At 40.2% G+C, this 26,963-nt stretch overlaps 1 protein-coding gene across 6 annotated transcripts in view; it reads left to right on the plus strand.

Moving 5' to 3' along the window:
- The window catches only part of gab1 (GRB2-associated binding protein 1), a 165,936-nt gene that overhangs the window by 59,129 nt on the left and 79,844 nt on the right, over window positions 1-26,963 (plus strand). The window contains exon 1 of one of the 6 annotated variants that reach the window (XM_078405077.1): window positions 5,019-5,100. The exons of the other annotated variants lie outside the window; for them this stretch is intronic. The gene's annotated coding sequence lies outside the window, so the exon portion shown is untranslated. Of the gene's footprint in view, window positions 1-5,018; window positions 5,101-26,963 lie in introns of those variants that run through there. 6 annotated transcript variants of the gene reach the window in all.

The raw sequence follows: 26,963 nt of genomic DNA on the forward strand, positions 1-26,963 counted from the left end.
TAAGAGGAATGGGCCCAACGGATCCACTTGGTCTAGTTATAAATAAAAGTAAGGACAAGGATAAATTGTTATCAGTTTACTGTGTATTCCTTAACTGTTACTGTTGACACGTCTGCTGGGAGCAGTGCTGGTTGTGCAGTCTCACAGCAGCGGGAAGGAAGGACCTCCTATATCTCTCCTTCACGCACTTGGGGTGAAGGAGTCTGTCACTGAAGGAGCTACGCAGTGACAGTGTCCTGCATGGAGTGGGAGTCGTTGTCCAGCAGCGATGTTACCTTTGCCATCATCCTCCTCTCTCCCACCGCCTGTACTGAGTCGAGGCGGCAACCCAGGACAGAGCTGGCCTTCCTGACCAGCTTGTCAATTCTCTTCCCCTCCGCCGCTGAGATGCTGCTGCTCCAGCAGACCACTCCATAGAAAATGGCTGATGCAACCACCTTGTTGTAGAAGATCATGCATGCATCTAGTTTTTTTAATAGAAATTTCATGCTGAATATGCAGTCGGGTGTTTGGCATCGCCATATGTGGTACTACATGGCAAACTATGCACACCGCTCTTTACACAATATTGATCTGGATTTTGGCTCAAATTGCTGTTGTAAAACCATTTTGCATCTTTGATGACATGTGGTAAAGCAGCTAATGTTGCACCATGTTACAGAATTGCTTTTTAGAGGTGCAAGTTCAACTGATTAGTGATTCTTGCAGACTGCTCCAGTGTTTGAGGGACAGCAAGAAGACAAGTTTTTTGTTGTTGCAAGTATGGTAAAGTTAACTTTAGAAAATGCATGGGCTTAAAAGAAAACAGTTTGACTGTAAGCTAAGGATATTTTGAATTGTATTTTGTATCCCAAGTTGACCTCTGGTAAATGTCTTAAGGCAAAAATACATCACCGTCGTTCATAGGTTTTAGGCTTTGGATTAATGCCCCTATTTGAGGTTAAATAGAAATGTCACTCCGGCAAGCTCCAAGGAAGGTACTGTTGCCATCAATTAATTATGGAATAATCTGAATTTGTGTTTTGAGTTACACTGTAGGGTACAGTAAAGGAAACTTGACTTTGCATTTGAGCATGGCTTACACGATCTGGGAACACTTGCGTCTGGTACTGAGTGGAAAACGTTGGTTGATTTCTGTTGGTTGAACAGAACGTTGGTTGACTGACCTTGACAAATGTTGACATTTTGCCTTCCTCCTAAATTGCTCTCTAAAAGCAATTGGTTAAAACTTCATAAACCTCTTGCTCATTTGCAACTAAACTTAGACAAACAGATTAAATGCGTGCTCTATTTTGAATGAATTCTCTTATTCTCGTTTAATGGAAACAGATATAAAAATAAACCGAACTAATGCATCCTCGCTGCTGAAAAGCTCTCTGAAAAGCTGCAGATGCTGGAATTGAGCAAAAAACAAACTGTTGGAGGAACCCAGCGGAGGTATATGGGGAAAGGGAGTGGAATAAATTAAGAAATATGGGACTTGGGGTTGGGAAGTGAGTGTGTGGAGGAGGTGAAAAGTGCAGGGTGACCGAGACCAAGCATATTCTAAGTGATCATTTTGAACACGTGCTCGTCTACCAAGGCCTGCTGGATCTCCCAATTGCTAACCTTTTTAACTCCCCTTCCCATTTCCATTAGAACCTTCCTGTCCTTGTTCTCTGTTGTTGTCAAAGTGAGGCCACATACAATCTGGAGGAACAGCACCTCATATTCCACTTAAGTAGCTTTCACCCTAATGGTATGAACAATTGAATTAAGGTCATAGAGTCAAACAGTGTGGAAACAGAACCTTCGACCCAACTTGCCCACACCGACCAACATGTCCCATCTAATCTAGTCCCATCTGCCTGTGTTTGGCCCATATCCCCCCAAAACATGTCCTATCCAGTTCTGCCTGCCTGACCTGCTGAGTTACTCCAGCATTTTGTGAATAAATCGATTTGTACCAGCATCTGCAGTTATTTTCTTATACTATCCAGTTACCTGTCTGATTGTTTCTTAAACATTGCAATAGTCCCTGCCGCAACTACCTCCTCTGGCAGCCCATTCCAGACACCCACCACCCTTTGTGTGAAAAAATTACCCCTCAGATTCCTATTAATTTTTTTCACCTTAAACCTATGTCCTCTGGTTCTCGATTTCCACTACTCTGGATAAGAGACTCTGTGGTCTACTCAATGTAATCCTCTCATGGTTTTATACACCTCTATAAGATCACCCCTCTTCCTCCTGCCTCACGTGAAAGGAATGTTGGGGTCCTTGGATGTAGTCGCGAAAGGAGTGTTACATCTCCTGCAGTTGCAGGGGGGGGGGTGGTTTGAGTGGGAAGGAATGAGGTAACCAGGAAGTTGCGGAGGGAACGGTCTCTGTGGAAAGCAGAAAGGGGTGGAGATGGGAAGATGTGGCTAGTGGTGGGATCCCGTTGGAGGTGATGAAAATGTTGTAGGATTATGTGTTGTAATACTCTAACTGATGAAGGCCAAAGCCTTTGTGACTACCCTATCTACCTGTGATGCCACCTTCGAAACAATGTACCTGTACTCAGACCCATTTGCTCTACAAAGAGCCCTACCATCCACAATTCTCCAAATTCAAGCAATACTTCCCTCACCCCCCCTTCTCTTTCCCATGCCCCTGCTCCACCCAGGTGCGCACACACCTCCCCCCCCCTCTTCCCAGTCACCCTACTCGTTTTCCCTCCTTTGTACATTTTTTCCAGCTCTGAATCCCCCATTTCCCTTTATCATTCTTTTTTCCCCTCCCTCTGCTCTCTTTTACCCATATCCCTCCTTTCAGCTTTACATTTCACTCCTCATCGAAACTCTTGTCTCCTTTTCACCTCTAGCCTTTTGTCACTTACTACACCCATTTGCCAATCAAACTCCTCTCACCTGTATCCACCTATTATTTGCTATGCCTTGTCCTACCCCACTGTCCAGCTTTTTCCCCACTACTACAATCAGGTTGATGCAGGGCCCCGAACCAAAATGTAATTTGCCCAGTCCCTCTAGAGACACTGCTTGACTCACTGAGTTTCTCCAGTACTTTGTGTTTTGCTAATGTATTCTTAATTTTGTTCAGTTCTCCAAAGTTGCTAATCAGTTGGAAAGCACTTGTTCCCTTCAACTTGTCTGAAGATCCTGATGTAATTCCAATGGTAATAGCACAGAATAGTAGGAGTATTGTTTTAGAGAAGTATGAATGTTTGTAATCAAAGGGAGCAACCTTGCTGGAATTGTCTGTTTTCTTTCTTTTACATATTATAATAACAATTTGTTACAGTATAGATTTGATTATTATGATGCCAGTGAGGAAATTGCTGGGGAAATAATGTACAGTGGGGAAATAATGTAACAGTGAAAAGCTGTTAAATTTTGGTAGCATTCATTTCCTGTACTCTTTCAAGCATAACTAATATAAGCACTTGTTTTTAATGTAGCATAAACATCTGTTAATGCCTATAAATGTCATGTCATTTAGGGCAGACAAAACTGAAAGATAAATGGAAATTCTAACATAATGCCATTACCGTGTCAACAATACACCTGTGGTGACCTACTAAATGTTATCTTCATGAATGCAATGTTTATTACAAGCAAGTGAAACGTGTTTGAGTTAAATGGTGTTAGGCTGGACCCAAAAAACAATTCTGCGAGAACATGCTATTTGCTTATTTCTATTGCCTTTTCCGTCAGGTTAGCTGCTTTCTTCTATTTTCTAAACTTCTAAAACTCAGATAAATGTATATCTTCATTTGGCTATCCGTTTCACCTAGGTAATACATCAGGCATTCATTCATTCATTTATTCCTGCATATGGTGTTATGCCATAACTTCAGTTGATGTGAGTGCAACCAGTGGTGGGAAACACTTTTTCACCAAGTGATTTCCTCGTGATTAATCTGCCTTCAAGTAAATCTGTACTTTGAAATGCAGTTCCAGTTTTGTTGTACTAATGTAAACTGTGGTGCAGGAGGGCCAGGTTGCGATTACAGGGAACAAGAGATTATTAGTTGACAGTCATTCTGCAAAGTGTTGAACTGAATCAATAAAATATCTTGATTTTGAGAAGAATGACATAGTTGAATACGGTATAGATCCACAGAACTTCAATACAGAAGGGCCCATGTCAATTTTACACAAATGCAATCCACGATTGGGACACAAGAAACTGCAGACACAATCATGAACAAAACACACAAAGTGCTGGAGGAACTCAGTGGGTTAGGCAACGTCTGTGGAGGGAACGGGCAGACTGATGGAATAGTGGGGGAAAGCCGGAAAAGGGAAGAGGAGGCAGGGCAAAGGGGGGGTATTATTTGAACTTGGATATTTCAACGTCCATACCATTGGTGTCCAAGTTTGCCTGCTTGGAAGAGCACCTTCTCAGAATGTTTTCTGCTCAAGGTCTTAAATGGTCGATCGCTTTTTCTGAGACCACGTCGCTTGGTTTGTATGAGTCGGAACTGTTCTGCCAAAAGAGAGACAAGTAATAAATTGCTTGCCTGTTCATTCCCCACAGCTCTAGATCCTATGGTTTGTATATTTCTCTCTTAACAAATTGCTCTGCTTCAGGCATTTCCAGTGACTGTACTCTATGCTACAGTGATACCTGCTTCACAAAATTCCCAATGACTGTACTCTATGCTACAGTGATATCTGCTTAACAAAATTTCCCTTTGCACATTCTTTTCCTAACTGATTTAAATTAATTGCACTTGAACGTATCAAGTTATTATTGGATTCAGAATTCTACTTTACTTCCCATCTAGTTACATCCAGTGGGGAAGGAAGCTCACCTCTGTTGGGCATTCGGGAGGGCAGCAATGGGGTGAGGTGGTTCTTTCCATGATAATGGACTGAGCTGATTTTAGACAGGATGATTTTTTTTTTACATAGACGTGGTTGATTTGAGTGTGCTGCCGTTGCTGGTGACTGTTATTTTCAGACCATTGTGTCTACTTCCTGTGTGTCAAAGGTCTTTGGAGGAGGGTGGTGTAAAGATGGGAAGCTGGCAGGAAAGTGACCAGATTGCCTGTCGTGGGGCAAGATCAACCGCAGGAACAGCTGTTGCAGTGGCTGAATTCGCAAGCAATGAAGGGTAAAACTGGTGAAAATAACTTCAGATTGCAGATAGACTTTAAGTCGTGGCGTTCACGTGGAGTTGCGTTTATTTTTTGGGCTGGAAGCAGCTTCCCTTAAAGGAGGAGATGTGTGAAAGCGAGAGTGCAAGACTCGGTGTGCGATTCTTGCAGCTGCGCTCATGTCAACCAGCCCTCGATTTCTCCACAAAAGGTGGAAATCCTTTCCCTCTGTTATGTGGAATGTACAGTTATTTGAAATGTGGCGGTTAGACGTTTAAAACAAAAACGGTTGTACAAACTTGAAAGCTTGTAAGAATTGCGATATTTTCTGTAAGGCTCCTGTCCATTATCTGTGAAGTCATTGTAGTTTACGATGTATCCACAACTTTGTAATATCAGACTGAGACTTGAATTCATCGCTATTGCTAGTAACTTTTACACATATTAGTTTCAGTCTGCTTAATGAAACTTCTATGCCTTGGCAAAGATTTTTGTGCAGCAAGCCTAACTAAGAAAAATAGATTTTTTAATGCAGAGCTTTGTAATAGAAGTCCTAAGTTTCGGACATAAGCATCTTAAAAACATATTCACTCTTTTGTTTTCTGCCAATGTATCTTATTCTGAAAGTTGGATTCCGTAGTGTAGTGCAATCTATTGATGAACCAGTGTTTTCAGAGGTGTTTGTGTTGCTTTCTGTTGGTTAGTATTTTGCTTGGCAGTAATTGTACTGGTGTTCGTTGAGTCTGTGCACACAAGAGGGTCTGTTGTCAAGTGTACCCTCTAGAAATCTAATTAGTGGGAGACACTTGTGTACATTGTTCATTCTTGAATCATAAATTTGTTGTGATGCTATTGGAATATCTTCCTTGCTCGAAGCGAGTTGATGCAATTGGGCGAGAGCTTTGGGCTATTTTTATATTGCAACTTTGAGACTAACAAATGTGAAAATCCTTTGAAAACAGGAAACCCGGCCATTCTGTGTGTGTGTGAGGAACAGATGATCAGGATGATAGCCAGCTAAGTGGAAACTTCCAGCAAGCTTGTTTTTTTCCTTGTTTTGCTTAGTGCATGATTGAGCTTCCTGGAAGACCCATACAAAATAAAACCTGATGGTCTGATCATTTGAGATTTGTGTAGTCACACATGCAAAAAATAGTTTCCCATTGTGCTCTGAACTACTGTTGCAGTGGTCGAAGCAATTTTGTTTTTCTCTGGTGGCGCAGTTTGCCACTTTTTGTTAAATGTGCTGTTTCTTTTCCGTTTGTTTTGGGATCACAAAAAAAAGCAAATATCTCAACCTTGGATTTACGGAAGGAAAATGTAGCAGTTTTGTGATGTAGACACTATTTTAAATTGTCAATCGATGTGTTAGCTCAAACGTAAATGGAGCAAAAATTGTTCTATCACAAGAACCCAGGGCGTGTTAATGTGTCCTGGTAATGCATCCGACAGATATGTTACTGGATATCGCTCCAACATGTGACACTCTCTGCTCCATATCAATTGTTCTACTTATATAGAGTATTGCATAAAAAAGCATTAAATGACAATGGAAGAAAAATATGTAGAGCTTGTCAGTTGTTACCACATGAATAAGCATAACAGTACTGTAAAATGTGACCTTAAGTAGAGATTAACAAGGATTGTAAACAGGTTTGACTGTAAAACCTTCCTGCGGTTTCATAAGCTGAAAACTCTAAAAATGGCAAACTCATTAGTTTGGTGGTTGAGAATGTGAGTTAGCATTTGCATATTTTTCTCAGATTGGTAAATCAAACATTTTTAAAAATTCAAGCTGCGTTGCCATCCAACTGTATTGCATCACTTACAAATATTTATGAGTGATAACATTACAGAGCAGTAAATCATGACTGTAAAACCTGTAGATGAAGTCGGCTAAATCAGAAAGACATTTTTTTTGTTTTGAAGGTAACACCTTGAAAGCTTGAACAATAAATGTATTATTATTTACTGTACTACCGTGGTTTATTGTCAGCTACCTGGAGTTTAATGTGGTTTGTGGTTGATGGTATCATCTTGCAGACAAACAATAATTGACTGCTGCAGATTGGGTTGGGGGTGAATATTTTGTGTTCATTGCTGGATTTTTAAGCATTAACCTGAATGTATAAGGCGACTTGTGCTGTATAGTGATGAGCAAATCCAAGGAGAATTGGATTTCTGGCAAAGTTTGATGAAGTCAAAAGGGAGTCATTATTAGCACATTGTATAAATAAGCTTGAAAATTCAGTAGTAAATTTGTTTTTGAGCATACAAAGTCATCTGCAGCAGTTTGGTTTAGCTGCAGAACATGACATCATCACACGCTAATCAATGTAGCTTGACCAGAACTCCACCTTTAGCTCCAGAGTACATGAGTACAATTTGTTCTGAATTTAAGGATGGGTGCATTTATTGGCAATTGCAAATGAGGCTGTCTTTCACTCTTTTTATCTTCCCTTCAGTTTTGTTTCAGTTCAAAATAAAATTTGAAGTGGTGGGGGCTATCATGAAATCAGTCCCCTTCCATTTCACTTATATTTTGTCTCTGAGATGAAAACGACTTCAGTTTTGCAGTCAAAAGATTTTTTTAAATGCAAGGACTATTTATGTAAACATCAGTATTGTGAATCAGTCTGAAGAAGCGTCTTGACCCAAATCGTTGCCTATCCATGTTCTCGGAGACTCTGTCTGACCAGTTGAGCTACTCCAGCACTCTGTCTTCTTCGGTAGCGTGAAATCAAACACCCTGTACTAGCTTTATAATCTGTATTTAGTTCTTGGATATGGTTTAAATGTTTTTAAAAGTAATATTAGAGAGTAGTGTGAGAGAACAGAATGAAAATTAGCTTGAAGATGTTAGCCAAGCATATATCAAATGATCTGATTTTAAAAACTCTACACGAGGATTATTCATTTTGATTAGTTAAACCTAAAACAGACTGAAGTTTTACTATTGGCTCTTTCAAGAATAGTTGATGTTTTAAAATAGTTGATGACATTTCAGAATGTGCGAATGACATCATAAAAATGACGAGTGCAGTCTTGTATAACGTAACATCCAGCTCACTCTTTGGGTTAATTGGATAAAGGTTTTCTGCTATTAGTTTTTAAACCATTTGGACTCACAGAATACAAGGTGTTAAGCCTGATTTCTGCTTCATCAGCTGGCAACGTATGGGTTGTGTTTGGGATGTGTGTTTGTGCATTGCCCCTAGCAGCATTGTTGGTTTGCACGTTCAAAGACTTATTCAACTGCACGTTACACAGAAAATTGTGGAAAGGCCCTTCTATGTGCATTTTCCTTGCACAAAGTAACTTATTCGGCCATGTATGTACCATTGCCATCATTGAGCATCTGATAGAGGAGCTTGGATCACTCTTGTGCTGCAACACGCTTGGAGATGATAAATATTATGGATAGACAGGCAAGGGGGAGGGATTGGTTCTGGAATGTTGCCGTTTCATTTGATTGGAGATAAAGACTGATGTTTGGGTCACGGCATCAATGGAATGAGGTTTGAGTTTGTAACCAGCTTGGGGAAGTAGATGAAGATTCGGGATGCAATCAGTGGGGAAGAGTGATCACGATATGAAAATGATGGGCAAATAAATTACCTGAGGAAGGATTAACCACCAGACCTCAGCCAAGTGCCTGTTCAGACTGGTCCTTGATGCCAGATGATGCTGTATCTCTGTTAAGTGAATATCTGCATCATTGGAGTTGACTGCTCAAATGTGGACCATATTTACACTGAGTTTCACATGATGGTAAAAGATGCTTTGCATCTCATTTAATCTTGCCACTGTATCCATATGGCTGGCATGAACCTCGTGCGAGAAGAACTGATGTAAGTTATTTGGAAATAATCTTGCAAATTGGATATCTTTGCAGCAGAAATTTTAGCTAACACTTGCCTTCAGTTTTAGCAATATTTTCTAAATAGGGGTGGCAGAGAGTTGCTGTCTACGTTCTCCCCGTGACCATGTGGGTTTTCTCCTACTCCAAAGACATATAGGTTTGTAGGTTGTTTGGCTTCGGTAAAAATTATAAATTTTCTCTAGTGTGTAGGATAGTGTTAGTGTAGGGGGATGTTCTCGCTGGTCGGTGTGGACTCGGTGGGCCAAACAGCCTGATTCCACGCTGTATCTCTGAAGAAAATGTCTAAAGTTTATGATGTTGATTAGGTTTCGGTGGGTTGCTGTGCTGTAGTGAAGGTGCCCATGTTATGAACGTTCCATCTTGAATCCAAACAGCTGGCATTTATGGTTTTGGAATGTGCTTAAAAATAGTCTGTTTTTGCTTTACTGTTACAATCCAGCAGATAAAACTAATTAGTTTAGAGATACAGCGCAGAAACAGGCCGTTCGGCCCACATAGTCCGCACTGACTAGCGATCCCCACATATTAACATTACCCTAAACACATTAGGGCCAATTTTTTTTCATTTAAACCAAGTCAATTAACCTACAAACCTCTACGTCTTTTGAGTGTGGGGGGGGGGGAACCGAAGATCTCGGCGAAAACCCACGCAGGTCACGGGGAGAACATGCAAACTCCGTAAGGCAGGAGCTCTACTGCTGCCCACCATGCCACCATGCAAATGTTAATTAAATAATTCATGAGGTGCGAAGTGCAAAGCTGACAGACCAATGGATTGAAACTTAGTCCAGAAGCAAGGGAGAGCAACCAAGCATGTCCATCATTTGGCGCAGTCTCAAGCGCTGCCTGCTTGATGCAACAAGAAAATAGATGGAGCAAAAGATAAGAGAATGAAATCCACCAACAGTATTTCTAATAAATATTTTCTCCAATTTCACCGAAAGGAAATTCCATTTCAGTGACTAAATTCATTGGTTAGAAACACAGGAAACCCTAATTTATTTAAAATCTCAACCAAGTTGACGCAAGAAGAGATTAATATTTGTGCTACTCAAATTGCACTGCAGCTAAATTGTAAATTGTTATCGTTCCATATATCTTCACCTCATTAACTGCCGACTGCTATAGGAGCATGTGTGAAAAATGACTTTTAGCCCGGTTGATAAAAATCTAATGTTTGACTTTTAGTCACAAGAAATATCAATCGTATCCATCTGATCATTGCAGTAAATCTCTCAATGAGATGTGCGGAGAAATTCCAAAGACGCCATGCATTTTTTGGGCTGTATATCTATATACTAAAACTTTTGTTTGTTTGTTTGTTTGTTTGTTCCTGAATTACAGCCAAAACGGTACACGATAGCGCAACAATTTTAGGCCCACCTTACTCACTGACATCCCTTTGGTGCTAATGGAAGAAGTTTCATTGAAATCAGTGTCATATTTTTAATGTTATTCACATTTTAAAGTTTAAATCGATCTCCGAGGGAGAGGGAGGAGGGAGGATAAGGGGGATTGAGAGGGATGGAGTGGGGGGAGGGGGAGGGGGGAATGGGGTGGGAGGGCAGGGGTAGGGGGGAGGGGAAGGGGAGGGGGGTGCAGGGAAGGGAGGGGGGAGGGATGGGGGGAGGAGAGGGGAGGAGAGGGTGTTGCACCAATGCAGGAGCAGTTTGGGCCCAACTTGGTCTAGTATTGACTAAAATTATTTTAGAATGATTTTAAACAGCAATGTTTGGCTTTTATTGTGAATAAATTGGTTTATCATATGTGTCTTAACTAGTAATTTGTTGAATATTAATCTGTGCAGCGGGTTAGTGTGTTTAAAACATAGGACCATATCAAACGTAGCATTTTCCAGTTTCCCATTAATTGATATTGCTTTTCCTATTGTAATCTATTTCTGAATAATGACGTTTTTCTTGCATTCCTTATTAAATTTATTAGCGGCTGACACATTCACTTCCCCTCATTTGTCTTGCCCACAAAAGGGAGCATCTCCGCCTACTGTCCCAAGCCTATCATAAATAGATCTCCACCTTATTTTCTCTTTTCTTGATCGAAAGCTCCTGTCTGTTGCTTGGTACCTCGGTTACTGTACTGTAACTGGATTACTCTGTGCTGTTACTGTACACGTGCCAATAAACTAAACTGAACTGTTTCCGGGCAAGTTAAGTGCCTGTCCCACTTTGGCGATTTTTAAGGCGACTACAGGCGACTAGGCTGTCGCCGCACGGTCAGCGGGGTGTCGCGGGCATGGTCGTGAGTAGTCCCCAAAGAGTCGTAACTTTTTTCTGGTCGCCGCGGAATTATCTCCCTGCTCGAAAATTTTCGGCAACTGCTGGCTTGACGCCAATGATCGTAGCTTGTCATCTCCTGTCGTGGGCGCTGTCGTGGGTTGTCGCCAGGTGACTTAGGTTGTCGCCGGTGCTAACGACGGTTATCCACCTTTTATAATAATTTTGTTTGTTTGAATAAAGTAAATTTTGGACATTTTGACAAAAGATTGATGTTTGAAGTTATTGTATTTCAGAGTAGTTTCTCATGGCATCTCTTTAAAATATTTTGAATTTCATTTATTTTGACCAATAAAACAAACACAAACACAAGCATTGCACTGCATTGAAAAGCGAACTATTTTCATTTATTTTGACATTGCACTGCATTGGGTCTCTTCAGGGACAAGGGCTTCAACCACACAGACCTCTTCTTGGGCTTCTTCTTCCCCATTCTTCTTGTCTTTCTGTCTTGCAGAATTTTAAGCATGAGGGTCGCTGCAAGCAGCAGGGCTTGTTCTTCTTGTAAGAGCAATGTCATCATATGTTGCTCCATGGCAGTCATGATGCAGAATGATTGGAAACCTTGCCCACACCACTTTGGCGCCAAAATTACGTGAAATGGCTACAGTTGTCACCAGTTGTGACCGACAGGGTCGTAGCTTGTCGAGGGCGGAGGTAGGTTGACATCGGTTGTCGTAGCTTGTCTTAGGCGCTGTCGTAGGTGGACGTCCTAAGTCGCGATGATTGGTTCGCCGGTTGTCGGTAGCTTGCCGTCAACTAGGTGGTAGGTTGTCGTAGCTTGTCGTAGACATTGTTGTAGACATTGTCATAGGGGGAGTCCAGTCGCCGTTTTTTCGGCGATCTGCTACGACTTTGACAGTCGCCGGCAGTCGCCTTAAAAATTGCCGAAGTGGGACAGGCCCTTTATGATTCAACTGAGGGGTCATGCCTGTTATCCCAAAAAACTTTTTTGGGGACTTTTGCCTCTGAATCAATTGTATGATCCTCGGGGCCATCTCACATCAATTCTAAATGTAATTTACCTCTTCCATGAGCACTTTGGAAGATAAAAGAAATAATATCCTTGTGTTTTGTCTCAGTCCTTATATATTCACAATATGGCACTCTCAGAATTCTGATGACACATGCTAAAGATTAGTTTACGTCTTCTCAATACTATGTCAAAGGCAGTCAATGGTCACAAGGAAAACAAAAATAGGGAGAGGTCCATTCAAAAGTAATTGAAGTAAGGATTAAAAACTGCAAATACTCGGTATTTGAAATGTCAACACAAATTTCTGACAAAACGTAACATGCCCACCAATCTGCAAAACCTGCAAAAATTGGCACTTAACAGCAGGAAAGCAATCTCATTGCTCCCAGTCTCTAAGCACCACTAGCATAATGTTCAACAAAGCATTCATATTAGTGTTTCTGAATTCCATTGCTTCCAAACCATATTATTAGCATCCCCTGCTGTAACAATGTTGGAATCGTCGCTCAGAGCTAAAGATTGTATTTGGAATTGTTTACTGAAAGATTGCATTTGAAATCTTGTTTTACACTTTTTGGGGACAATGGTTTCAAACATGAGATGTGTGAGTACATCAGGATTTGGGGTAAGGAAGGAGACAAAGGTTGCGGGTGGGGTGGCTTTAATAACAAATTAATTTAGATAGAGAGCTGACAAAAAAAAAGTACAAGTAGATTAGACACACCAGAAACTGGTAGAAAGTTGAGCAAAGGTGTTCTGGAGGGAAATGTCTCTTTGAAAAGGAGTGTGGTGGGAGTACAAGATGTGTAAAATTGTAAATATTACAAAATTAAGCACGTTTTTATCCTATTTTGGTCTGCAAGGAATAATGAGCTTTTAAGTATTAATGCATGACTGCTTCTGGGGCAGTGCAAGCCACCAGATTTAATTATAGAATCTGTCTAAAAAAATCTCAGTTATTTGTGCATAACAAAGAACGATTTATATGCCTGCATACTGCAAATTAACACAGCATAGAGAAGCTTTTGTATTGTGATTGAACTGGGGGGTGCTGATGTCAGTTCTCCTACCTCACATCCAGCATTATTCTAGCATTAAATTGATCATTGTTCCCTGATGCAGGGAATCTTTCTTTTACAGTGATTACATTCTCTAATTTGTGATTGCTTTTGTTCTTTCACTTGTTATTCACTTTGGAAGTAAGAATAGAAAGGCAGATTTTATCTGAATGGTGTCAAGTTAGGAAGAGGGGATGTTCAACGAGATCTGGGTGTCCTAGTGCATCAGTCACTGAAAGGAAGCATGCAGGTACAGCAGGCAGTGAAGAAAGCCAATGGAATGTTGGCCTTCATAACAAGAGGAGTTGAGTATAGGAGCAAAGAGGTCCTTCTACAGTTGTACCGACCGGGCCCTGGTGAGACCGCACCTGGAGTACTGTGTGCAGTTTTGGTCTCCAAATTTGAGGAAGGATATTCTTGCTATTGAGGGCGTGCAGCGTAGGTTCACTAGATTAATTCCCGGAATGGCGGGACTGTCGTATGTTGAAAGGCTGGAGCAATTAGGCTTGTATACACTGGAATTTAGAAGGATGAGGGGGGATCTTATTGAAACATATACGATAATTAGGGGATTGGACACATTAGAGGCATGTTCCCAATGTTGGGGGAGTCCAGAACAAGGGGCCACAGTTTAAGAATAAGGGGTAGGCCATTTAGAACGGAGAAGAGGAAGAACTTTTTCAGTCAGAGAGTGGTGAAGGTGTGGAATTCTCTGCCTCAGAAGGCAGTGGAGGCCAGTTCGTTGGATGCTTTCAAGAGAGAGCTGGATAGAGCTCTTAAGGATAGCGGAGTGAGGGGGTATGGGGAGAAGGCAGGAACGGGGTACTGATTGAGAGTGATCAGCCATGATCGCATTGAATGGCGGTGCTGGCTCGAAGGGCTGAATGGCCTACTCCTGCACCTATTGTCTATTGTCTATTGTCTATTATTTTGACTGTGCCAGTTATCCAGAGCATGAGTTATCTAGATTGATGTAAATTATAATGAACTCGGTATCTCACCGTAACCGGAGTGGCTCGCCCCAATTCATATGGGGACTCTCTCAACAAACTCAAAATATGAAAGATGTTATAGAGGCAAATAAAGGATTTTAAAATGGTAAAAAGATGTCATTTTTTTGTGCAAATGCAAAAGAAAACCTCTTGTATTAGATGCGATTATTAAATAGCTTTAAAATTGTCTGTATGAGAGGGATTTTCGCCGGGCTGGGGTGAAATAATGTAGAGAATAACATTTGAGTTATTTTTATAGGATGGGAAATTTAAAAATAAACAAGATCATAATCCAAGGTCCTGCTAATATGTGCTGCACAGTGATACTGAGTAAGGTTCCAGTTGAGCATTTCCCTCTCGTGAAATTAGGTGAAGGTGCATAGTATCATCATGTCCAAAACGAAGCTGGAAGACAGGATTGGACTCAGTCCACTTGACAACAGGACAATAGCAAAGGTGTATTCCAGTAAAACAGGATGGCCACTGGATCGCACCCTGGCCACTCCCTCTTCTCCCCTCTCCCATCAGGCAAAAGGGATAGAAGTGTGAAAACGCACGCCTCCAGATTCAGGCATAGCTTCTTCCCAGCTGTTATCAGGCAACTGAATCATCCTACCACAACCAGAGAGCAGTGCTGAACTATTATCTACCTCATTGATGCCCTCAGACTATCCTTGATCGGACTTGTTCACTTTACCTTACCTTATCGAAACGTATAAGATTATTAAGGGGTTGGACACGTTAGAGGCAGGAAACATGTTCCCAATGTTGGGGGAGTCCAGAACAAGGGGCCACAGTTTAAGAATAAGGGGTAGGCCATTTAGAACTGAGATGAGGAAAACTTTTTCAGTCAGAGAGTTGTGAATCTGTGGAATTCTCTGCCTCAGAAGGCAGTGGAGGCCAATTCTCTGAATGCATTCAAGAGAGAGCTGGATAGAGCTCTTAAGGATAGTGGAGTCAGGGGGTATGGGGAGAAGGCAGGAACGGGGTACTGATTGAGAATGATCAGCCATGATCATATTGAATGGCGGTGCTGGCTCGAAGGGCCGAATGGCCTCCTCCTGCACCTACTGTCTATTGTCTATTGTCTATAAACGTTATCCCATTATCGTGTATCTATACACTGTAAATGGATTCATTGTAATCATGTATTGTCTTTCTGCTGACTGGTCAGCACGCAACAACAAGCTTTTCTCTGTACCTCGGTACACGTGACAATAAACTAAATTGAACTGAACCTAAAATATAAATATATATTAAAAAATGTAAAACATCCGTTGAAACTAAACAATGTAATAGTTTAAGGATATTTACCATATGTTTAATCCCACATATGAGAAGCATACCAAAATATGTGAGATGTTTTGGCTATCTGAAAATAGTGTTTCATTGGCTGTATACAAACTTGGACTTGTGAAAGATATTTGGAGGTTTTCTACCTTCACCTCCCACCATTTCACCAGCCTTTTATTTTTCCTTCCTCTTTTTATTTCCCTTACTCCTCTCATAATATGGTTTAGCAAAGGAAGTATGATTCTGGCTATTATCCTTTGCTAAACCATATATTTTTGTGGTAACAATGCAGAACCTTTTCATCAGGAGCTGAGATGACGATGATTCATACTTCCTGCATAAGTATTAGTCATTAATTTGTTCAGCTTCAGTTAAGGTCCGGCAGAAACTTGCTTAAATTCCCAAAACTCCCTGTATTGAGGTCAACTGTCTGGCAAAGTGCATCAGGGCACACCTGAAAGATCTAGTTTTCATTTTGTATTGACTGTAAGCAGGAGTGATACCAAGACTGGTGTTGACCAGAACAGATTTCCATTGATGTGCAACACGGCCTAATGCCATTCTTAAAAACATGTGCAAATTGAAGAGAGAGACGAGAGACCACAGATACTGGAATGAGTGCACATTTAAATTTAATCAGGAGAAAGATTACATGATTGTTGCATTCTGCACTTCTGTGCAGTGACTTTGGTCTTCTAGTAATTGGCACTTGGAGATGGATACTGGAAACATTTGGACATATTGAAAGATTCAGACTGCATATATCTAGATGGTGGCATTGGATGTGAAAGATGACTTTCACCACATAGAATATCGCATAGTACAGCACCGGAACAGGCCCTTTGGTCCACAATATCAGTGCTGAACATGGTGCCAAGACCAGTCTGTATTGGCCTGCACATAATCCATATCCCTTCATTCCCAGCATATCCATGTGCCTATCCAAAAGTCTCTTAAATACCGTATTTGCTTCAACCACTCTCCCAGACAGTGCGTTCCAGGCACTCACCCCTCTGTGTAATAAAAACGTATTAAAAAAGGCTTATAATTCCCTGCATTTTCTCTACTTCCCTTAAACAAAGGAATGGTCTTAGCTACTCTCCAGTCCTGTGGTGAGAAATGATGCAAAGATCTGTATTTATGTAATGTTTCGTGTTTAAAGATTAAGAATCTAAGTATGGCCTTTTTCTGCATCGATAATTATCAATCTTAATTAACTGTCATTTGAAGACTTGAAACTTGTCTCTTTAACAGTTTTCTGAAGTTCTGTTTAGATTCCAGAACACAACCCTGAAATTGTCTTTTCCTCGTCAGTGTCACAATTCATTTCTATTTTACTGTTCCCAACACTGGTCATGAAAATTAGTTTGATTCACCATCAAGTTCAGCAAGTAAGGATTATGCTGTTTTTCCATCTTGGGCGCTCTGAGAAGTGAATCAGCCAGTTTGAAACTCTCACTGGGAAATAAAACTGCAGATGTTCCAAATCTAAAAGAAAACCAAACCATTGGAAGTACTCAGCGGGATAAGCAGCAACTCTGAATAGAAGAAATGGGTGATGTTTCGGGTTAAGACCCTTCTTCGAAACCCGTAACAACAACCATTCCTTCTATCCAGAGATGCTGCCTGTCCCGCTGAGTTACTCCAGCATTTTGTGTCTATGGTTTAAACCAGATTCTGCAGTTCCTTCCTACAACATTGGAAGTACTCGGCATGTTGTTCAACATCTACGGAGTTAACATCTCAATTCGATGACCTCTTGTACAAATGCAGATTTAAAATACAGTAATACTTTAAGTTGCAGGGATGGGGAGAACATTGAGCATGTCTGTGAAAGAGAGGCGAGCAAAGAAGATGGATAATACAGATTTGTATTGGTTGGCAGCGGTGGGTGAAGACATGTTTGTGGCGATCATCTGGAGGACGAGCTACCAGAGTGAGAATAGAGAATAGATAAACTAGGCAAAAAAATGAAACAATACCAAAACTGTTACACACAAAGCTGAAAATGTGAAATTTCGGAGAATGCTGGAAAAGTCTAGTAGATCAGGTAATATCTGTGGAGAAAGGAAAAACCGTGTTACATCAAAACTAGTCAGAAGCTGTTAAGCAAAACAAAAGTGGAAACAGAAAATGGTGTAAACATTCAGTAGGCCAGTGGAGAGATAAACTGCCAGCATTCCAGGTTAACGATTATAAACAGTCATCGGTCTGAAATATCAGCTCCAGTGTCCAAAATGCACTGGCAATGTAAGTAACCAAAGATTTACAAGATGATGCCAGCGCTTGAGCGATAGGGAAAGGTTGATCAGGCTAGGACTTTTTTCCTTGGAGGGTAAGGGATGATCTTACAGAGGCGTATAAGATCATGAGGGGAATAGATAGGGTAGACACACACAATCTTTTATCCAGAGTAGGGGAATCAAGAACAAGAGGACATAGGTTTAAGGTGAAATGAGAAAGATTTAATTGGAACCTGAGGTGCAACTTTTACACACTATATGGAAGGAGCTATCAAAGAAGGTAGTTGAGCCAGCTACTAGAACAACATTTAAAATATATTTGGGCAGGTATAATGAAAGATACAAATGCAGGTAGCTGGGGCTAGTGTAGATGGGGCATTTTGGCAGGCATGGGCAAGTTGGGCTGAAGGGCCTGTACCCGTGCTGCATGATTCTATGACTCTGATTCTGCGTATCACTCCTTCCTAGGCTAACATCACCATGATTGTAATCCCAGTTACTTAGTCCCCAATAAGTTTTGTTTGCGCAATACCAGGTTTTCAAAACATTGTGGTGCAGCTGGTAGAGATGCTACTTCACAGCGGCAGAGACCCAGGTTCAATCCTGACCTTGGGTTACGGTGGTGTGGCTGATAGAGCTGCTACCTCATAGCGCCAGAGACCCAGGATTGAAGACCCAGGTTCAATCCTGACATTGGGTGCGTGCGGTGGTGTGGAGATTGCCCATTCATTCCCCTGAGACCATGTGGTGCTCTGGTTTTCTCCCACATCTTAAAGACAAGGTGGTTTGGAGGTTATTTGGCCACTGTAAATTGTTCTGTGTATAGAGAGTGGATGAGAAGGTGCGATGACATAGAACTAGTGTGGTCGGCGTGAACTCTGTGGGCCGAAGGGCCTGTTTTCATGCTGTACCTCTAAACTAAACTAAAACAGATACCATATTCTGAGCTCTGTTGCAGGAAGAGATTATCAGGTAGGCAGAGGAAACGATTAAAAGATGTTCTCAAAGCCACCTTGACTAAATAAAATAACGGCACCTCTGATTTATGGTATTCCCTGGGCCAAGACCATCAAAATGGAGGAGGAAAATGGATAGTACCCACGGGCAAGGAGTAGAAACAAGTCATGCTCAATCCCAAGGGACTGTCAATGAACTCTGAAGAATTGAATATAGAATATTTATTTTTCTATGGTGTTTTATTTATCACTGATCCTGAGGTGGTCAGCAAAGGAAGGAAGGTAAACTGTTGAATAAGGATACGTTTGCTTTTCATTGCCATATGGATTTCAATATCTAGGCAGCATTTAAAATTCTTTCCATATTGTCCATGAGAAGACAGCAGAGAACGAGCTTGATCTGCATTCGTGCTTTTGTAGAGATCCTAACAGCATGCGGGTTAAGGAGTTGAAGCATTTTAGCAAACACTATGGAGGATTGGCAGATAGATTTACAAGTCAGAGTTGTGCTAACCTAGAAGCAAAGTTGTAAATGATGTTCCCATGTGATTGCACTACAGAAGTGGTAAAGTTTGTGGATTTCCCAGCTGGTGTAAAAGAAGCCTTGTTAAGCTGGGACCCATGCTTGGAGAAGGTTAGAAAGGAGTAAGGCCTGGTGTGAATTTGAACACAAATGACAAGTTTTACATTTTAGGCATGAGAAGTCTCGGTAACAAGTGAATATCATTTATACTATGGATGGTGAGTGTGTGGGACAGGATTTAGACTACTCTTTTATGAGGATTTCATAGATTTGGAGGGTTGCAAGCCAACTGGGAGATCATTAAAATCATCACCCCAACCTCAACTCCCACTTCCTCCAGGTGCGGTGGCTTTTGCAGCCAAATGTGGGAGCACCTCATCAATCTGTGGATGCGGGATGCAATATGGAAGTTATCATTACAAAATACTATTGTATTTCTGGGAGGAGGGTTCTATTAGCAATTGATCAAAGACAAATGTTGGTTAACACAGAGATACAAGCCTGATATTAGTCGACTCAGACGAGGGTTACAAAATTTTTATGAGGCGTGTATGAATCGGACTCGAATTAGATTGTTAAATAATTAGATCCAATTTTTTACACATTTGAAATACATCCGAAGATAAATACTTTTTAATATTTTATTTCTTAATTGATACTGATCATGTCACCTATGTACTAACCTTAGTGTAAGAGAATATAGTAACACATTGTACATTCCTTCAAATATGAACCTTTCCATTTAGTTGAGCTCTGAAATTTGTCATTTGACAATTATATTTATTTACTTCTACTTTCTCATTGATTCACAGTTGAGAATAAGAGTTACTGAATTCTGTCAATTCGGAAGATTCCATTCATTTTACATGTTTGGATTGTGAGCTTTTAATATTTAATAACATTTCACAGAAATGTGTCTGCTTTTAAAACGCAAAAATAGTTTGTCTTGTAAAGTGCAAGGATTTGTAAAGGCTAGTGCAAATCTGAAATTTATACAGAAAATCTTGTAAATACAATTGGTTGAAAGAACCAATTCTGAGGATTTTATATGTGCAATCTAATGCACCCAAACATTTACAGGTGGTCATACAGTGGATTAAAGAGTTGTGCAGCATAAAAACAGGGTCTTTGGCCCATGGTGTTGATGCCAACCATTATGCTATTCCTGCTGATCCAATGTGCCTACATTCATTTCATATCCCTCTAATTCCTGTTTGTTTAAGTACTTTGTGGGTTTCGATCCATAGTATATTTGTAGACTTTAAATACAATTTAAACTGCTATTCTGGACAGCATTTCCCCAGGCTGGGTAGTAAGAATCGGGTGTCAATTTCCATGTATTGACAATTCACAATTAAAATTAAAAAAAGATTCTTCATCCAGTGGAAAGGCTTAGTTACTCGGCACATTCAAGGCATGATTGATAATTTTTTGTATTTAATGGAAACAAGGGATATGGGGCACCATGGAAAGAGATCAACTTTGATGGTGGAGTGGACGTGATGGGCCGAATGGCCCAATTCTGCTCCTATTATTTATGACCTTATGACCTTCCACCCCGAGAGGCCTTCAGCCAATTATTAGGCTGCTTACAAGAAGATTCTCACTTAAAGAACTGCTACAATTACATTCAGTAAGAACCTGTCTCATGCACCCACCCATCTAGCCATATGATAACCAAACCCATCCATGACAGAGCTCACCACTATGCTAAAATGCAGACCACAGATATTTGCATGGTATTCGAGCCATCTCTCAAGCTAGCCTGGGTTATTGTCTTTATATATTTTTCAATCTTTCGATATTGCTCCTCGCCTCCCAACAATTCCCCTGCTGGAATGGAGCTAAACCATGAGATTGAAACCTTTCCAGTCTATGGCACATACACTCCAGAAGCAAGTGTAAGAAAATAACTGCAGATGGTGGTACAAATCGAAGGTATTTATTCACAAAATGCTGGAGTAACTCAGCAGGTCGGGCAGCATCTCAGGAGAGAAGGAATGGGTGACGTTTCGGGTCGAGACCCTTCTTCAGACTCCAGAAGCAAGGTCAGCTCAACTGCAATACGCGGATGACACTTGCTTTTGTGCACATTCAGAGGCAGAGTTCGTTCATTGAAACATACAATCATACAATACAGCACTCAAAATCTGCAAATCAAAATGCCCAACATTGAAGTGCTTGATATACTCTGCTCTGCTTCGTAATCCACTCAAAAGCAGACTGGTTCAAAGTTTGGTCTAAACTTGGGTTCGGGTTTTAAACCTTGCCGTTGGCATTTAACTCCGAAGAGCCAGTTTAGGCCAATATAATCTGAATCAGAGTTTTTTTTAAAGTTTTGAAATCCAATCAGATCTTATTCCACCAAGCTATATAGCACCACGTTTTCGAAGACATTAAATAAATTTTGTTTGTGAGGCCCAGTTAGTTCAACTCATCATCTAACAAATAAAATAACAGCCAAATTTACATAGATAGAGCTACATGCTTCCAAAGCCTGCCTTTAATTCATTCCTTACAGCATATTTAAAGATTTAACACTTAATTATTTTAAGGGCAATAAAGATTTTATCTGCACATTTATTTGTGTATGAGACTTGTCTGTAAGTGGGCAAAGAAATGTGAAATGTACAAAACTGAAAAATGTGTTCATTTATTTGTAAATTAAATTATAAAGGCACAGAACTTTTGTTCTTGGAACAACTGTGGTGGATTTACAAAATACCCTGTACGTTCTGGTGAATTGAACTAATTGTTGAGTGTACTGGAATGTATTTCCACTCCTTTCTCGCCCCACCCCACTCTACCGCTGCCACACCAAAATTACAATCCAAATCATTTCAGTCTGAATTGAGCAGGTGAAATTCTGCAGGTCATATCCAATGTCTCTCATTTTAAAGGACCATTTGAGGTGCATTACAGTTCAGTTATTAAATCTTCATGCTCATTAAATGAAACGATTTTCAAACTTAGTTTTAGATGAGAAAGCTTTGTGAATTTAATATAATGCTTCAGATAACTATCCCTGAGCAGCTTGCTTTTTGTTTTATTGTGCAGGCCTTGATTATTTCTGCTTTCAGTTGCTAAAATGCTTTTCTGGCCAAAATGAGTAACAATTTTATTCTGTGGTTTTGTGATTTCTTTTTAGTATTCAATATCGATTTGATTTTAAAGACTTGGCAAAGTTTGGGGAAAAGGGAATAATATAAATCTTTAAAATGTGATAGTCCCACTGAAGACCATAGTAAGCCAAAACTTTAAAGAGGTTTACAAAATACCACAGTCTTCATACACCAGCTTTAGTTATTTTGCTCAAAGTTTTAAAGCACCTTGAGATGTACAATATCACCTTTGAATGCAAATACAGCAACCCTTGTAGACCCCACCAACAATAATAACAAAATAATTTGATTTGATACGTGATTGAAAGGGGATGGGAAGTTTACCAGGAGTATTGGAATAGTTGATGGTTTTCAATTTTCAGAACTTTCAAGTATTGAGCAAATTTTAATTTATTCTGTATCTTGCTCCAAGATTCTCATAGCTTCTTTTTGGTTATTTTGCATGCAACACAATCTTATTGTCTCATTTCAAATTATGGTGCCTTCTTGTATTAATGGCTATTTATAGGTACAGTGCATGTGTCAGTAGTTATGGGGAGAAGGCAGGAGAATGGGGTTAGGCGGGAGAGATAGATCAGCCATGATTGAATGGCGGAGTAGACTTGATGGGCCGAATGGTCTAATTCTATTCATTCCTATTCCTTATGACCTTATGACTTATTTGTATTCTCTCCAATTTTTGCTTTTTACCTCATGATCCAGTTCTTAGACTATCCAGATTAGTACAGGTATTTTTAAAAATTGGACTGAAAAATTGCCCTATATTTCATCATCAGTGCCACTAAAAATATATATTTCACACACTTAAAATTGCAAAATGTAATTAAATGTGGTATCTGCATTTTGCAGCATTGGACTGTAATTGGCAGGCAAATGACAAAGCTTATAGCTTTTTAATTGCATTTTAATTGCAGCAATCTTTTGTGACACGGTTTTTTGAAGATGGCACAACAAATGAAACCATTCAAAGGGAGACACAAAATGCTGGAGTAACTCAGCGGGACGGGCAGCATCTCTGGAGAGAAGGAATGGGTGACTTTTCAGGTCGAGACCCTTCTTCAGACTTCGATTTAAACCAGCATCTGCAGTTCTTTCCTTCACAAATGAAACCGGTCATCTGGAAAGTGAGGGAACAGGGAACAAACTACATATCATTTTAACCACTCAGCTTGAAAGTTTGAGAAAGAAGTGTAAATCCGAGTGGGATGATTCTTTGTCACAATAGTTATTGAAGGAGAAATGGAGAAGGAAAGGTGATGAATTAGAAAGGAAAAGTCCAAAGATAAATATTTTTTAAATGTACAGACATTAAAATGAAACAATTAAAACATGAAGCAATGAGAATCCACAATAATTAATTTTAGTCACTTTTCAATGCCAGGATAGTCAATTAAAATCTGATCAAAATAATCTCTGGAGACCACGTTAGATCCTGACCTCGGGTACTGACTGTGTGGAATTTGCACAATAAAGTTTAGTTTAGTTTATTATTGTCACGTGTACTGAGGTACAGTGAAAAGCTTTTTTGTTGCGTGCTATCCAGTCAGCAAAAAGTCTATACATGATTACGATCAAGCCGTCCACAGTGTACTGATAAAGGAAATAACATTCAGTGCAGGATAAAGTCCAGTAAAGTCTGATTAAAGATAGTCTGAAGGTCTCCAGTTGCCTGATAACAGCTGGGAAGAAACTCCTGATTCTGGAGGTATGCGTTTTCAAACCTCTGTACCTCTTGCCTGATAGGAGAGGGGAGAAGAGGGAATGATTAGGGTGAGACTCATCCTTGATAATACTGGTGGCCTTGCTGAGGCAGCGCATTGTAGATGGAGACAATGGAACGGATGTTTGTTTGAGCGATGGTCTGCGCTATGTCCGCTGCTCTGCAATTTCTTGATGTCTTGGATGGAGCTGTTCCCAAACCATGCTGTGATGCATCCCAAAAAGATGCTTTCTATGGCACATCTATAGAGGTTGGTGAGAGTTGGGGACATACCGAAATGCCTAAGCCTTCTAAGCAAGTAGAGATATTGGTGTGGTTTCTCGGCCATTGCTTTGATGTGGATGGTCCAGGACATATTGCTGGTGATGTTTACTCCTAAGAACTTAAAACTTTCAACCATGTCAACTTCGGCACCGTCAATGTATACCACTTTGCTTCCTAAAGTCAATCACAATCTCCTTTGTCTTGCTGACATTGAGGGAATGGTTGTTGTCTTGGCAACAGTTTACGAGGTTTTCAATCTCCTTCCTGAACTCTGTCTCGTTATTATTTAATATTATTTGCAGGGGAGGGGGGAGTTACTTAACTGCCTTAAGGATGCTGTTGTTTATGGTTCCATTGATCGTGTTGTAAACGAGTAAGAAGCCATAAAATAAATAGTGAATGATATTCCTGGCAATTATTTTTGTTTCACTTAGAACATAAAACAATGCAGCTCAAGAACAGGCTCGGTGGCCCACGATGTCTGTACTGAATATGACGCCGTTAAACTGGTCTCATCTGCCTCCACATGATCCTTGTCCCTTTATTCCCTGTACTTCCACGTGCTTATCTAAAAGCCTTTTAAATGCGACTGTCATTTCTGCCTCCACCGCCAACCTTGGCAATGCGTTCCAGACCCCCACAACTCTGTGTAAAATAACATCTCCATTAAACCTTTCTCCTCTCACCTTATAGCTATCCCCTCTGGTGTTGGACATTTTCACCCTTGGAAAAGGTTCCGATAGTCTATCTATACCTCTCAGAATTTTATTTACTTCTATCAATCTCCCCTCAACCTCTGACGTTCCATAGAAAACAATCCGAGTTTATCCAGCCTCTCAATGTAGCTGAAACCCTCTAATCCAGGCAGCATCATTTATTATTGTTATAATTGGTGGAGAATCAGTTTAATCTCAATTTAGGTGGAAAACCACACTTCTAATCTGAAACACTATCATTTAAGTTGTCTTTGTTTTTTAAAAAAATGCAAATTTCAAAATTTCACAGACTATTGTGCATTGGTTTGAGGCATTGAGTACAAGAGTTTGGATGGCATGGTGGAGCTGAACAAAGTGTTGTTGAAACTGTACTTGAAATATTGTGTGTAGTTCAGGTCATCATGCTATATTTAAGCTAGAGATGGTGTAGAAAAGATTCACTAGAATGTTGCTGGGACAGGAGGATGTGTTATAAGGAGAGTCTGGATAGTCTTGGACTGTTTTCCCTGGAGCTGAGAAGACTGAGGGATGATCTTACCGAAGTTGTTAAAATCAAGAGATGTGAGGAAAGGGTAGATAGTCAGTTTTTTTCCCACTGAATAGGGGAAGAGACATAGTTGAAAGTGAGAGGGAAAGATTCAAAGGTGAACTGAGGGCAGGTTTTTCCCACACAGGGTGGTGGGTGCATTGAAAATGAGTAGGGCTGAAGCGCCTGCTTCCATGCTGTATAATACTATGACTCCATGACTTAAATCATAGACACATAGAAAATAGGTACAGGAGGAGGCCATTCGGCCCTTCAAGCGAGCACCGCAATTCATTGTAATCATGGTTGATGGTCCACAATCAATAGCCTGTGCCTGCCTTCTCCTCATATCCCTTGATTACACTAGCCCCTAAAGCTCTATCTAACTCTCTCTTAAATCCATCCAGTGATTTGGCCTCCACTGCCCTCTGTAGCAGAGAATTCCATAAATTTGCAACTCTCTGGGTGAAAAAGTTTTTTCTCACCTCAGTTTTAAATGGCCTCCCCTTTATTCTAAGACTGTGGCCCCTGGTTCTGGACTCGCCCAACATTGGGAAATTTTTTCCTGCATCTAGCTTGTCCAGTCCTTTTATAATTTCATATGTCTCTATAAGATCCCCTCTCATCCTTCTAAACTCCAGTGAATACAAGCTTACCTTCTAAATTCCAGTGAATACAAGCCTACCTTCTAAACTCCAGTGAATACAAGCCTAAAATCATTTTAGTAATCTCGCTCTAAGAGAAAGTACATCATATATATAACATTTTATATATTTATTTTGACAATGCCATTTTCAGCGAATGAGATCCAAACAAAAAAGATGCATATCAAAATAATTAGAGCCTCAGAGAACAATTTAGAAGGAAAAAGATGGGATGAAAGACCAAAGAAAAATTAAAAATAGAAAAGTGTGTGTATGTGTGTGTGTTTTATATACGGACACTTGAGAAAACAAAACTACAAAGTATAATGCAGCAGACTAGACTGGAAGGCAAAACAAAGAGCTGGAATGTTTTTTAGCAGACAGGAAAAAAGCTTTGATTCTCTTTCTTTTGAGTGACAGTATTAGTCGTCAACTGGTATTTTTGTAAGTTTATCAAATTTAATAATTCCCTCAAATTTAGCAAACGCATGATAGTTGGTTGGGATAAATTTGAAACATTCTGACAGTACACGATTGGCTGTGTTAAAATCACATCTACATTTGTACGTCATTACTTCTAATAACAGATATGAAATGTAGTTTAATTGTATAACAAATGTTTGCTTTGAAGTGGTCCCACAGAAATGGAACAGTAACGTTCTGATCCATG

This window comes from Rhinoraja longicauda, chromosome 1 (assembly GCF_053455715.1).
Source record: "Rhinoraja longicauda isolate Sanriku21f chromosome 1, sRhiLon1.1, whole genome shotgun sequence".
In the NCBI taxonomy this organism is placed as follows: Eukaryota; Metazoa; Chordata; class Chondrichthyes; order Rajiformes; family Arhynchobatidae; genus Rhinoraja; species Rhinoraja longicauda.